At 44.8% G+C, this 13,857-nt stretch overlaps 1 protein-coding gene across 5 annotated transcripts in view; it reads left to right on the top strand.

Annotated features, from left to right (window-relative positions):
- Positions 1-12,409: 12,409 nt before the first annotated feature.
- TRAF5 (TNF receptor associated factor 5) overlaps positions 12,410-13,857 on the top strand; it is a 44,243-nt gene continuing 42,795 nt past the window's right edge. For all 5 annotated transcript variants that reach the window (XM_037136953.2, XM_037136949.2, XM_053658579.1 and 2 more), the window contains exon 1: positions 12,410-12,528. The gene's annotated coding sequence lies outside the window, so the exon portion shown is untranslated. The remainder of the gene's footprint in view (positions 12,529-13,857) is intronic.

Here is a 13,857-nt window from a genome sequence, read left to right as displayed (position 1 = left end):
AAGAAATACAAGAAGCAAAATAGTCCTTCCCAGTGCTGGAAAACGGATTGTGCCAGCAGATGAAAACAATTAGGAAAAAAACTCAGAATTAAGGAACCTCCCAACTTCATAGAGGCAAAAGAACAGAAAAACTGACATTCTCAGAAGAACCACAATAAAGTCAATTAGGAGGTGGATACACAGTCCCCAAGGATTCCTGCTTTCTGGCATATTCATGCCTTTGTGCACAGACTGGACTTAGTGACTTGCTTCTGCCCAATAGAATACAGCCAAGGTGATGGGATTATCTGATTAGGTTAAAATATTGTGACTTCTGTCTTGTTGGTAGACTCTGTTGCCACCTTTGCTTGCATGCCTGATGAAGCAAGTTGCCGTGTTGGAGAGGTCCAAGTAGCAAAGACCTGAGTCCATCCCCCTACCAAACCAGTGAAGAACCCATGTCCTTAGAATAACAACCTGCCAGGAACTTAATCCTGCCAGCAACTAGGTGTGATTGGAAATGAATCCTTCCCCATTTGGGCGTTCAGATGACGAGCCCAGCCAACACCTTGATTGCAGCCTATGAGAGACCATGCACAGCTAAGGGAACAGCTAAGCTATGCTCAGATTTCTTAGTATCATAGAAACTGAAATGATGAGTGTTGTTTAGAGTAAGTTTGGGGGTAATTTGTTATGCAGCAATAGAAAACTAATACATGGGATAATATATGCCATCTTAATTAAATTGGGAGTGACTTGTCAAAGATTTCAACACAATATTATCTGAGATGGTCACTTGATAATGATGAAGTTCCAATTCACAAGGATCCCTGATAGAACTGCAAAAAGAAATAGGCAAATCTGCCGTTAAAATCTGTGACTTCAATACCCACCTGTGAACATTTGATAGAACATGAAAATCATAAATAGGAATACAGAAGACTTGAACACTGTTCTACCACATTTACCTAGTTGAAAAGTTGAAATCATCCACCTACCAACAGCAGAATAAACATCTTTTTATGTACACATGAAATATTTCCAAGATAGACCCCAGCCTGTTCCAGAAACAAGTGTTGATAAGTGGGAAAGGATTCAAGTCATCCCAAGTATGTTCTCTGAGTACAGTGGGATTAGAAATCAACAGAAATCTGGAAAATTCTCAAATACCTGAAAACACATTTGTAAATATGCTATGGGTCAAAAAATTAAGAATTAAAAAATATTTTGAACAATATAAAAGTGGAAACTATATGAAAAGCCATTGGATCCAGCAAAGCTATGGTTAGAAGGAAATTTATAGCTTTAGACATCAGATTGGAAGAACAATCTAAAAATCAGTCATCTAAGCTTTCTTTAAAATCGAGAAAGAAGTAAATCCAACTTAAGGTAAACAGAAGAGAGGAGATCAAGCATAGAATTGAAATAGTGCAAAAGATAAGAAAACAATGGAGCAAAATCCCTGAAGCCAGTACTTGAAAGAAAAGATTGACAAAATTGAAATGTCATTAAGATAGAAAATTTGTTAAGAAGGTGTGTAAATTATTAAAATCTGGACTGGAATAGGGGTCATCACTGGATAACCTACAGAAATTAAAAGAATTTGTAAAAGAATATTACAAACACATTATGCCAACAAATTTTGAAATGTTTATGAAATGAACAAATTCTTACCAAAACTGTCCCAAAAGGAAAGATAAAGTTTAAAGCAAGTAACAAAATTGAACTTGTAACTCAAAATCTTCCCACACAGAAGAGCATTAGCCCAGATAGTTTTACTGGTGAAAATTCTTTCAACTCCAAGAAATAATACAAAACCTATAAAAAGTCTTTCAGAAAAGAACACTTCCATACTCATTCTATAAGTATTATTATTGACAAGAAAATTTCAGACATCCCTAATAAAGATAAAAATAATTTTTAACAAAATACTAACAAATAAAATCTAGTAACATCCAAAAAAGGATTGCACAACGTAACCTAGTGGTGTTTACCCCAGGAATGCAAGTTTGGTTTAACATTCAAAAATCGATAAAGGTACCTGGCTGGTGTAGCTCAGTGGATTAAGTGCAGACCTGTGAGCCAAAGGATCGTGGTTCAATTCCCCGTCAGGGCACATGCCTGGGTTGCAGGCCAGTTCCCAGCAGAGGACACACAAGAGGCAACCATACATTGATATTTCTCTCCCTCCTTCCCTTCCCCTCTAAAGATAAATAAATAAACTGTTTTTAAAAATCAATCAAGGTAATACTAGGGGTTTCTCAGCCCCACCACTATTGACACACTGGGCTTGATATTCTTGGTTGCTCGTTACAAGACGTACTGCCGACAAGTTAGCACCCTCTTCCACACCACCAGTGTGACAATCAGAAATGTCTCCAGCTGTTACCAAAGGTCTCTCATGGAGTAACATCCCCAGTTGAGAATCATTGCAATAAATTATGTTAATTAAATAAAGGGGGAAGCCATATGATCGTGTCAATAACACAGAAAAGACATTTGACAAAATCTAACACCCATTCATGATAAAACTCCGGAAACTAAAGATAAGGAATTTCCTCAACCTGATAAAGGGCACGCGCACGAAACCTGTAATGTTCTACTTAATTGAATGCTTTCCCCCTGGACTGGGAGCAACATAAGGATGTCTCCTTTACTATTATTTAGCGTTTTACTGGAGATACTTGGCCAAAGCCACAAGGAAAGGAAAAAAAGATGTACAGATTGGAAAGGAAGAACAAAAATCGTATTTATTTTAAGTGACATGATCTTACATGAAAAAAAATACTAAAAATAATGTGAGTAAGAAGGCCACAGTATACAAGATCGATATAAAAATCAATTGTAGTCCTGGCTGGTGTAGCTCAGTGGATTGAGCACGGGCCTGTGAACCAGACAATCACTGTTCGATTCCCAGTCAGGGCACATGCCTGGGTTGCAGGCTGGTTCCCTGCAGGCCAGTTCCCAGCAGGGGACGCACGAAAGGCAACTGTACATTGATGTTTCTCTCCCTCTCTCCTTCCCTTCCTCTCTAAAGATAAACAAATAAAATCTTTAAAAATAATAAAAGTAAAAAATAAAAATAGAAATCAATTGTATTTTTATGTAGCAGTGATGAATGATCTGAAAATAAAATTAAGAAAACAACTTCGACTTCTGCCAAGATGGAGGTATAGGTGGATGTGCCGTGCCTTCTCACACAACCAAGTTTAGGGACAACTAAATATGAGCATCAGAAAACACAACCAGAACACGGAAAATTGAACTTTTCGGAAGTCCGGTAACAACAAATTCTTCAGCCCGACCGGTAAGGGGCGAAACCGGCGTCTCGTGAGGGGTTGCACAGGACTCTGGTCGGACGGACCCAGGCGCGGAATCCAGACGCGCGAATCCAGATGCACGGGTTCCAAACCCAGGATTGGACCTAGTGAGCGACCGAGCAACCCACCGGGTGAGCGACTGCTGGGGAGACAGTGGGGAGGCGGTGCTGCGTGTTGACTGCGGCTGCCTATCTGTGGGCGAGCGGACAGGCGAGGGAGTGGGCGCTTGGACCGGGCCGGCGGTACCCGTGGCTTGCGGCAGTAGAGGGCGCCGCCATATCCCCGCTCTGACCACGCCCCCACATACAGCGTCACAACCCAGCGACCTGGGAGTCCAAGGCGCCGCTTCTCACATTTAAAGGGCCAGAACAGACCAAAAATGTCGCAGGAAGACCTCAGAGCCCCAGAGATAAATCTAAGCGATGAAGAAATAGCAAAACTCTCAGATGCACAGTTTAAAACACTGGTCATCAGGTTCCTAACAGATCTGGTTGATTATAGCCACAAATTAGAGAAACATATGGAGGCTAAACTAAGGGAAATGAATGGAATTCCACAGAAAACCCATAGAGATGAAAAGGAAACTGGGACTCAAATCAATGAAGTGGCCCAGAAGGAAGCAAATAATGGCCAAACAGAAAAGAGTCAAGGAGCAAGAATTCAGAGAAATGAGGAGAGTCTTAGGAACCTCCAGGACATCTTTAAACGCTCCAATATCCGAATTATAGGGGTACCAGAAGGGGGAAAGACACAACCACCAGTGGAAAAATTATTTGAACAAATAATAAAAGAAAATTTCCCCAATCTGGCAAAGGAAATAGACTTCCAAGAAATCCAGGAAGCTCAGAGAGTCCCAAAAAAGTTGGACTCAAGAAGAAACACACCAAGGCATATCATAATTACATTAGCCAAAATTAAAATGAAGGAGAGAATCCTAGAAGCAGCAAGAGCTAAGGGGACAATCACCTACAAAGGAGTCCCCATCAGACTGTCAGCTGATTTCTCAAAAGAGACCTTACAAGCAAGAAGGGGCTGGAAAGAGATATTCCAAGTCATGAAATCTAAAGATCTACAACCAAGATTGCTCTACCCAGCAAAACTTTCATTTAGAATGGAAGGACAGATAAAGTGCTTCTCAGATAAGATCAAATTCAAGGAGTTCATCATCACCAAGCCCTTATTATATGAAATGTTAAAGGGACTTATCTAAGAAAAAGAAGTTAAAGAAACATGAACAGTGAAAGAACAGCAAGCTCACAGTTATTAACAACCACACCTAAAACGAAAGCAAACTAAAAGAACAGCTAGATCAGGAGTGGAAACATAGAAATGAAGATCTCAAGGAGGGTTAGCAACAGGGGAGTGGGAGGAGGAGATGGGGGGAGAAGGTACAGAAAATAAGTAGCATAGACAGTAGATAGAAAATAGATGGGGGGGCAAGAATAGCATGGGAAATATAGAACCTAAAGGCTTGGGACACATGGACATAAACTAAAGGGGGGTAATGGTGGGGATGGGGGGGCAGGGTGGAGGGGAATGAAGGGGGGAATAGAACAACTGTAACAGCATAATCAATTTTAAAAAATAAATTTAAAAAAAATAAAAAATAAATAAAAAAAAAACAACTTCACTTCCGCCAAGATGGAGACGTAGGTGGAGGAACCACCTCGCCTCTGTGCACAACCAAATCTAAGAACAACTATTTTTAACAGCAGTCACAACCAAGCCACACGGAAAATCGACAATAGGGAGTCCAAAGGACAACTAGATACTCAGCTGGATCGGTACGAGGAGCGAGGCCAGCAGCGGAGCAGGTTAGCAAGAAAAAATTCCCGGGGCGGTGCGTGGTGCGCGGTGCGCGCAGGCAACCGAGGGCGCTGATCGCGAGCGAGCTGGCTGCCGGAGCGCACAGGGAAGAGGCGCGGTGGGTCAGTCGGTCTTGCGCATTTACGTGCGGAGAAACCAGTGAGAAGGGAAGCCGGCGCGGGGCAGCAGGCTTGCACAATTCCGATCGGATAAACAAGCCCCAGGCGTGTGGAGTGACTGGATGCGCTGGGCTAGCGGAGAGGACCGCCATTGCTCCCTCTCTGACCACGCCCCCACACACAGCGTCACAAACCAGCGACCTGGGTCTCCCCGTCCTGGTAAACAACTAAGGCTTCGCTCCGCTCACTTAACAGCACGAATAGACCAAAAATGGCTCTAGGACAACTCAGAGCCCCAGAACCGATAGACCTAAGTGATGAAGAAATAGCCAGTCTTTCAGATGCACAGTTCAAAACACTGGTTATCAGGATCCTTACAGAACTGGTTGATTTTAGTCACAAATTAGAGAAACATATGGAAGCTAAACTAATTGAAATGAATGGTGATACAAAGGATACCAATAGTAATGGAAAGAAAATTGGGACTCAAATCAAGGGAGTGGACCAGAAGGAAGAAAAAAATGATCAAACAGAAAGGAATGAAGAAATAAGAATTCAGAAAAATGAGGAGAAGCTTAGGAACCTCCAGGACATCTTTAAACGTTCCAACATCCGAATTATAGGGGTACCAGAAGGGGGAAAGGCACAGCCACCAGTGGAAAACTTATTTGAACAAATAATAAAGGAGAACTTCCCCAATCTGGCAAAGGAAATAGACTTCCGAGAAATCCAGGAAGCTCAGAGAGTCCCAAAGAAGTTGGACCCAAGAAGGAACACACCAAGGCACATCATAATTACATTAGCCAAGATTAAAATGAAGGAGAGAATCCTAGAGGCAGCAAGAGCTAAGGGGACAGTCACCTACAAAGGAGTTCCCATCAGACTGTCAGCTGATTTCTCAAAAGAGACCTTACAGGCAAGAAGGGGCTGGAAAGAGGTATTCCAAGTCATGAAAACCAAAGATCTACAACCAAGATTGCTCTACCCAGCAAAACTTTCATTTAGAATGGAAGGACAGATAAAGTGCTTCTCAGATAAGACCAAATTCAAGGAGTTCATCATCACCAAGCCCTTATTATATGAAATGTTAAAGGGACTTACCTAAGAAAAAGAAGATAAAAAAGATGAACAGTGAAAGGACAGCAAACTCACAGTTAGTAACAACCACACCTAAAACAAAAGCAAACTAAGAGGACAGCTAGATCAGGAGCAGAACCATAGAAATGAAGATCACATGGAGGGTTAGCAACAGGGGAGTGGGAGGAGGGGAAGGGGGGAGAAGGTATGGAAAATAAGTAGCATAGACAGTAGATAGAAAATAGATAGGGGGGAGGGTAAGAATAGTAGGGGAAATACAGAATCTAAAGAATTTGAGACACGTGTTCATGAACTAAAGGGGGAAATGGTGGGGGAGGGGTATGCAGGGTGGAGGGGAATGGAGGGGGGAATAGAGCAAATGTAATGGCATAATCAATAAAAAAAGTTAAAAAATAAAAAAAATATTAAAAAAAGAAAACAACTTCATTGCAATTGTACCAAAAAATAAAATATTTGGAAATATTTTAACAAAAATGTGAGAGACATGTTCATTGAAATGTATAAAACATTACTGAGACAAATTGAAATAGATCTAAATAAATGAAGGGCTGTACCTGTTCACAGATTGGAAGACTTCATATTATTAAAATGGCAATTTTCCTCAAATTGATTTATAGATTCATCCCAACCCCTACCCAAGTCTTAACCAGCTTGTTTTGTACAAATTGACAAGCTAATTCCCAAACGTATATGTTAATGCAAAGGACTTAGACCAGGAGCCAGCAAACTTTCCCTGTAAACAGCAAGATAGTCATTGTTTTAGTCTTTGCGGTCCACACAGCCTCTGTTGCAACCATTCATCTTTACCAATGTCACTGATGAACAGGATGGCTATGTCAATAAAACTTGGTCTACAAAGACAAGCACCAACCTGAAACCAAGACTAAACAGAGCAATTTTGCAAAAGAAGAACCCAATTTTGTTCTTTTGCAAAACTGTGTGACTTACACTAACATTGGCATATCTGTATTTTTAAAAATCTATTTTTGTGCATAGTATTTTCATACTATGCACAAAAATTAACTTGAAATGGTTCACAGGCCTAAAACTACAAACTTCTAGAAGAAAATATGGAAAAAAAGTTACCAAAAGTATGACATAGTACTTTTATGTTATAAAAGTATTCTAGAAAAAATTGATAAATTAGATTTCATCAAAACTTTAAACGATCTTTTCAAAAGATTCAACTAAAAAAGTTAAAAGGCAAGTCAATGACTAGGAGAAAAATATTTGAAAAACATATCGTTGATACACAATTTGTATCCAGAGAATATTATGAACTCTTAGAACTCAAGAACTCTTAAGGCAGTAATAAAAGGACAAAAAAATTAAGTAGAAGAGTTGGATAGACATTTGCCAAAGAAGATACGCAAATGGCAAATCAATGTATGGAAAGATGTCACATCATTAGTCATAAGGAAAATACAAAGCAAAACCACAATGAAGTACTTATGACATCCACTAGAGTGACTAATGTTTTCAATGCTTTTTAATCTTCACCCAAGGATTTTTTAAAAAATTGATTTCAGAGAGAGAAAAACATCAATGTGAGAGAGAAACATCAATCAGTTCCTCTGTATGCACCCCGACCAGGGATTGAACCTACAAACTTTTTGGTGCACGGACGACACCCCAACCAACTGAACCAGCTGGCCAGGGCAAGGATGTCTACTATGTTGAAAGACTTACAATACCAACTGTTGTCAGGGCTTTGAGGAAACTGAAAACCTCTCATAAGGCTGGTAGAAATGTAATATGATACAGTGATACAGCCCCTCTGGAAAACTGGCAGTTTCTGAGATTAAAATGTACATATACAATAAAACCCAGTAATTTTGCTCCCAGGTATCTACCTAAATAAAAACGAAAATGTATGTCCACACAAAAACTTATATTCAAATGTTCATGGCAGCATTATTGATAATAGCTTGAGACTGTAAATAACCCAAACATCTCTTAGGTGGTAAGTGGATAAACAAAATGTGGTGCATCCATACCATGGTATACTATGCAGCAATAAAAAGAAGTACTGATATAGGCAACAAAATGGATGAACCTCAGAAACGTTACGCTGACACAAAATATTATGTATTTATTTACATAAAAATTTTAGAAAATACAAAAACTATAGGAACAGAGAGCAGATAGATCCTCTCTTGCCTGCATTAAGGGCCAGGAGTGGGGATTGGCTGCAGAAGAGCAGAAGGTGAGGTGGATTTGTTGTAGCATTTCCCTGTGGCCATGGTGGCATCACGGTACATTCACTAAAATTCACTGACTGGGTGGATTTTGTGGTACTGAAAGTAGAACAGTAAAGTTGTTTAAAAAGGAAAAAGTATGAAGCAAAGCATGTGCAGAGGATGCAACAGCCCCAGCTGATATATCCCATGAGAGACCCTCACTGTGCCCGTAGGAGATCGCATGGGGGGTTTTCAGGGCAGAGGGGCAAGGCTGTGGAGTACTGAGGTGTGTTGGAGTCAAAGGCATTTGAACTTTGTCAGTACTTTTTCCAGGCTAAGCTCTTCTCGAGTTCATGCTTTTCCTTCTGTCCTGTTTTCTGTGACGGGGAGGATGTAGCTAGCCAGAGCTACAAGATCATTGTTTAATATCCTTCCATATGGAGTAGGCACCGTTTTCAAAAAGAAGGAATACCAAAAACAGCCTTCCTGGTTACCAATGTATTACAAAGTCTAATAAAACCAAACTGCCAGTCAAATCTTACTTCATGGTTTATAAGGCCAAATAATAACCTTAAAAACCTATATTTTAATGCCTTACAGGGACTATGCAGAATTAATGTGTTAAAATGTTTTCCAAGCATTAATAGTAATTGATGGGTGAATCTTAATAAAGGAACTCAAACTGGACAGACTCCACATTTAGCCAAGCAGTACAAATGAAGACAGCAGGTCCAATTTTAAAACAATAAACATCTCGTTTGTCCAACAAAAAGGTTGACAATCAGACAATCAAACCATGAAGAGAGAGTGGGAGGGCTGAGGGTGTGTGTTGTGTGGGGAACCCCCAGAACAAATACAGAATGTGGGATATAGCCTCAGGAATGCCAATCAGGAACAGTCTGATTTTTTTCCAAAGGGGTGCTGAGCCTATACATCAATAAGGAAGAATAGAGTGAAGCAAAGAACAAAAATCACGGTCTTCCTTGAGCTCCTAAGCTAACAGTGCAGTTGCTGTGTGCGCATGTACACGGGCTGCATGCCCACACCGGAACCTGCGCACGAATGTTTACAGCCGCTTTCATTTGGAATTGCTGGAACATGGAACAACCAAGATGTCCTTCAGCAGATGAAGTGGCCAATAACCCGTGGCATGTTTCTAGAGATGTATCTTTGGAGAAAGAGTGTTTGAAAAAGAAGTCTTTTTGTTTTCAATGACATCAGCCCTGGGAGAAATACACACACACACACACACACACACACACACGCCCGCACGCACTCCCCGCCTCTCTTCTTGTGGTGTGATCAGCACACTGATAGGCAGAGCTGTTGTGAAGGTTATGTGATGACAGCCCAGGGACTGTGTATCATTAGATCAAGAAATTAAATACAGAAAATTCACAGATTCTCATGTATTTATTGCTCGGTGCAGCACCGACTTAGTGAGCAAGGGAGCGTGCTAAGTGCTTAGGCCCCTGAGGTTTTTTCGCCTGAGAGTGGTTTCTGCTCTATCACATTTTCCATTACGAGCAAAGACTTTCCATTGTAACTTGCGATGGAAGTTAGAGGTTCAATCTAAAACCCAAGGAGAGGATTTTCCCTCCTAGTCTGATCTCACTAATCTCTAAGTGATGGGAGATAGGGCCTTTTAACCCTGCTGTAACCAACACACTACATGGATCAGTCTTGTCACGCAACGGCAGCCCGAGGAAGATAATGTAGCCATCGACTCTTCCAGTAGGTGGCGCTCTCCTCTCTCCATCAGCACCATCTCTTTGACAGCCTGGGCTGCAGTCTCCTACCTGCTTCAGCGTATCCAGCCAAGCAGCTGAAAGTCATGCCTTTGCGAAGTCAGGGTAATTTGGGGGTGTTTTAGAACAAACAGAAAAAAAAATAGCCCTTTTCTTCCATATAGAAATTAGTGCACAGTTCAATCCCGCCCTTATATTCGTAGATGATTCTAGTTTCAAGACTGGATTCTGTTTTCTGCAAATATTTTGAGAACAATCAAACTGCTGAAATTTGTCTCCCTCTTCGAGTTATTCTGTTCGCATTCACACCAACTATTTCTTTGAGGGGCAGGGTGATAGAGTGGCTAAGAGCACCAGAATCAGACTTCCAGGTTCAAATCTCATCTCTCCCCAACTAAGAATTTGGCAATTTGGAGCAAAGGATTCAAGAGATGAGATTTTCATCTATAAAATAATGCTGACGATTAAATAGGTTAACATGGATACTGCGCTGAATGTATTACCTGGTATGTAATAAGACAACAAATCATAGCTACAACTGCAAGTATTTAATGTTTGTACTATATGTACATTTATGCACTGTTCTCCCCATCTCTCTTCAAGATCCTTGAGGAAAGGCACCATGTCTCCTCCGTCAGACTGGCCTAGGTCCCGGGATTTGTCTTCTCTATTCTGCCAGGTGCTCTCCCTAGGATTTGCAAGCAGCCCTGGGAAAAGGGTCTTGAGTGCCCACGAACAGCCATCTAACACTCTCCTGCCTTTCTGCGCAGACTCCTAGCCCTGGGTCATGCGGCACCACCGTGATTCGCCGTGCGCCCCAGCATCTGACTCCACCCCATTTAAAGCTTGGATATCGTTCTTGAAACAAATTGACTGTTTTATTCAGTTGATGGAGAAGAAGGGTGGAGAGAGACAAGTAAATCCCAGTCAGTACCGAAGACCCTTGGCACACCCGCATATATGCACACTAGATATTTCTGTTTCTGGCCACTAAAAGGAGATACACCTTTACAAAATATATTGACTGACAGTGTGCTCGCGGAGAGGGTGGGGGAAGAGAAGGGAGGAGGAAGTAAGTGACCATAAGAGAAGGTGCACTGTGTGCGGCGCGCGGGGAGAGACACCTGGGTTCACAGAGCGCTGCTCTGCTCCAGGCGTGCTCCAATGTCATGGCATGTAGTTCTCACAGCAAGATCGTGAGGTGGGTCTGCAGTCCCAAAGTGGTGCCCCAGGCCCATCTCCACAGCGAGTGGCTCATCTGGCTCACCAACCAAAAGGTTTGAAACGGAATTTCTGGCTCTTGTTGAAAAGATAAGAGACCAGGTGAAGACCGGCTGGTTCTGAGCCTGGCTGCTCCCTGAGAGCAGTAAGTGCTCCGGGATGCACCCAAGTTCCTCCCCTCCCCAGGACTACACTCCGCCTCTCTGCTCTGCATTTCCTCCCTGGCTCCACGTCGTTATTCTCTCCTGTTACTGATGAGTAATCGAAGCTCGGGGCAGCTGAGTAACTTTCCCACAGTTGTCAAGCTGAAACTGCAGAAGCTAGAATTGAAATTCTGGTGTATTTCCATCTGAAGTCCGTGCTCTTTATGCGCCACTCGTTTCCACAGAGATCTATAGGGAATACAAACATCCAGAGCATAGGCTCCTGGAGAGAAGTAGCGTAGGGAAGAGTCCCGATTTAGGAGCCTGGAAACCTGCATCCAAGTTGTGGCTAAGGCCCCTGCGGAGCGTGCAGCTTTCAGCGCGTAACTGCGGCCACTTCTCCGGGCTTCAGAGAGCTCGTCTGTGAAATGCACGCCCAGGTCTGCTTCACGAGGTCGTTTTGAGGGTGGAAAGAAGTGTTTGGTAAGCCTTGGTACAACCACGAACCCCCCAACTCCAAGGGAATGCAGAGGCCAGCGGCGAGGAGCGCTGGCAAATTTGTACTAACTGTACGAGATGTGCCCTGTTCAAACCCACTTGAGAGGAATCGGAGATCATTTTTATTTGCAGATCCTAATGATTCTAGCGAGGGTGGGTTGAAGTTCTGATTGCTGCCCAGCACCTTCCAGCGTGGCCGCGGTCCCCGGTCCCGCGCGCGGCACCCGACCGCACCCGCGGGCCCCGCCCCGGGCCCGCCCCCAGCCCGGGTCCCACCCCGCCTCCTCCGAGGGCGGGGACGCGCGCGGGCCTAGGGGGCCGAGGTCCGCGCCCCGCCGCGCTGTGGCCAGCTGCTGCCGGGAGCGGTCCAGCGCCTGCGGACGGCTGCAGGCCGGGCCCCGCGCGCCCAGCCACAGGTGAGTCCCCGCAGGTCGCCGCCAGGCGACGGCGGCCCCGCGGCCGTAGGGCTGGAGTGAGGGGACTCGGCAGCTCTTCTCCGCTGGTCCCAAATACTCTGAAATCGAAAGCGCCGCGGCGGCAAGAGCTTCGCAGCCACCTCTCGGTGCCCCGCGCCGGGTTGCTGGGGACTCCGGCGCATCCCCGACTGGAGAGCGGGGCGACAGCCAGGCCCGGGCCGGGGCGGAGGCCGGGGCCGCTGCTGCCCGGCGGGTTGGGCGTGAGGGCAGGCGGGCTCCGGAGCCCCAGAGCGGACTTGCTTTGCAGAGAAGGGGTGTGGCGAGGACGGAGACTGGGGTCCCGGACTGCGGGGCTGCTCCAGGGTTTGGCTGTGGACTACAGGGGCCATGTTCAAGTTGGGTTCACAGGCGGAGGGAGACTCTCAGGTGTCCCCCGCACAACCGCACCCCAACCACTTGGTATTCCCTCCACACCCTCACGCACACCCTCCACTTTTTAATTTAATCCTCACCTGAGCACATTTTTTTTTATTGCTCTAAAGAGAGAGGACGGGAGAGAGAAACATACCGGTGTCCTCGCCCCGGACTGGGGTGAACCGGCGCCCTAGGTACGTGCCCGGACACCTTCTGGTGTTTGGGGCGGACGCTCCAACCGGCTGAGCCACACCGGCCGGGGCAGCCCCTCCATTTCTGCAAAGCTTTCCGACCAGAGCACACTCCGGAATGTAACTGTGACAGTGGAAGGAATGGAAACCTCTTCGAACCGTTCGGTTGAGCGTGCTCATTTAGACGCGCAACGCACGCGCGCACAGGACCAGCTCCGCGGGCTCTCGCAGAAAATCAAGACTCGGGCGGAACGAGTCGGGGACCCGCGGGGCGTTGGTGCCGTTTGGGCTCCGCACACCACGTCGCCTCCCCCTTGTTACCGCTCTGCAGGGTTTTGGCAGTTCTGAGCTCGTTCTTGCCCGCTAACCCCACTGCTCCTGCAGACTTTCTCAGCTGGTTCTGCCCCCTCCTGCCGAGTTTCCATATTTGGATATTTCAGATTTACTTTCATCGGAACTCAGCTCTCTCGCTATGGCAGGCAGGCCTGCTCTGGGCCAGCCTGAGGTTGGGGAAACGAGGCAAGGCTCCCTGGCCAGGTTTCCCCTCTGGGTCCCCCAACCCTCCACAGCCCTGGGCTCTGACCCGTGTCCTGTGGGGACAGGCATCCAGTAACCGATTTACTTCGCTCAGCGTTTGGGCTCAGGTGCTGTGTGGGAACTGCTCTGGGGCCGGTGGAATATGATTTCATCCTTCAGAGATATTTACATGTTTAAAGGGCTGTGA

Source organism: Artibeus jamaicensis, unplaced genomic scaffold (assembly GCF_021234435.1).
Source record: "Artibeus jamaicensis isolate MK-2021 breed Jamaican fruit bat unplaced genomic scaffold, CSHL_Jam_final contig_2170, whole genome shotgun sequence".
Taxonomy (NCBI): Eukaryota; Metazoa; Chordata; class Mammalia; order Chiroptera; family Phyllostomidae; genus Artibeus; species Artibeus jamaicensis.
The sequence above is the reverse complement of the archived record's forward strand: the minus strand, read 5'-3'. Positions and strand labels throughout refer to the sequence as shown.